The sequence below is a fragment of the Myotis brandtii genome, unplaced genomic scaffold (assembly GCF_000412655.1).
Source record: "Myotis brandtii unplaced genomic scaffold, ASM41265v1 scaffold131, whole genome shotgun sequence".
In the NCBI taxonomy this organism is placed as follows: Eukaryota; Metazoa; Chordata; class Mammalia; order Chiroptera; family Vespertilionidae; genus Myotis; species Myotis brandtii.
This window is the reverse complement of record NW_005354632.1, coordinates 5085155-5086324: the sequence shown is the minus strand read 5'-3', so window position 1 is coordinate 5086324 and position 1170 is coordinate 5085155. Positions and strand designations below refer to the sequence as shown.

Here is a 1170-nt window from a genome sequence, read left to right as displayed (position 1 = left end):
CCTACTGGGGATGTTCCCACAACCAAGGTACATGCCCTTGACCGGAATCGAACCTGGGACCCTTGAGTCCGTAGGCCGACGCTCTATCCACTGAGCCAAACCGGTTAGGGCCCAGGGAGATTCTTTGATAACTTCGGCTCCACCGGCAACCAGAACTTTTACGGTCAAGGCCCGAATGTTACAAAATGAAGTATGAGGGAACCTTTGCTCAAGTTCTCAAAGACCCTCAGGCATGAGCTCAGCACCTGCACCGCCTTCACTGGTACCCGTGTCCCGCTGGGAAACGTCTCTCCGTGTCTCTCTGCAAAGATGCCCAGTGCACTTCCCTGACCCTACGACCTTCTTTTTTTTTTCGTTTTTGTTTGTGTGTGTGTGTGTGTGTGTGTGTGTGTGTGTTCCTTCTTCTTTTACATGTGTTTTCTTTTTTCCGACCCGATGCTCCTAAGGGCTGGTAAAGGGACAATCTGGTTTACCCAGTAATTAGATTAAGAAATGCATCCCAGCCCTGGCCGGTGGGGCGCCCTGGTGAGAGTGTCGGTTCTCGCACCAAAGGGTCTCAGGTTGGATTCCCCGTGGAGGGCACGTACCTGGGGTGCAGGTTCCCAGCCCCAGTGTGTGTGTTGGGGGGGGGGGTGTGGTGTTGGGGGGGGGGGGGTGTGGGGGCCAGGCAGCCAGCCACGGTTTCTCTCTCTCTCTCCCCCCTCCCTCCCTTCCACTCTCTCTAAAAATCAATGGAAAAAACATCCTCGGGTGAGGATTAACACAATTAATTAAAGGAGAGAAAGAAGTGTATCCTAGTGCCCAGGGCTCTAAGGCAGGAGAGCAGGAATCTTGAGCTGAGGTAACCCAGGGACTAAAAACTGGAGAAGAGAGCAGAGGAAGGCGAGAGGGTCCGGTGAGGACCGCAGCCTGGGGGCCGGAAACGGGCATCCATTGGAGGCGCCCGCTTCCAAGCTCTCCCGCCGGCAGGCGCCTGTCCAGCCTGAGGTAGGCCCTGCACACGAGGAGGAAACTGAGGCACTCACCTTCCCGGGGCAGGGAGAGCCCCTACAGAGAGGGGCAGAGCTGGGGAGAAAGCACTAGAGGGGGACAGAGCCCGAGAAGCCCACGCCCATGCGTCTCCTCCGCGGCCCGCCTTCCTCTCCGAGGCCCCGCCTCCCACACAGCCGC

General features: G+C 57.6%; 1 long non-coding RNA gene across 1 annotated transcript in view; it reads right to left on the bottom strand.

Annotated features, from left to right (window-relative positions):
* Nucleotides 1-1164, bottom strand: part of LOC102250283 — a 14213-nt gene extending 13049 nt beyond the window's left edge. The window contains exon 1 of the long non-coding RNA XR_313229.2: nt 1026-1164. This is a non-coding gene — a long non-coding RNA (uncharacterized LOC102250283). The remainder of the gene's footprint in view (nt 1-1025) is intronic.
* Nucleotides 1165-1170: the final 6 nt, after the last annotated feature.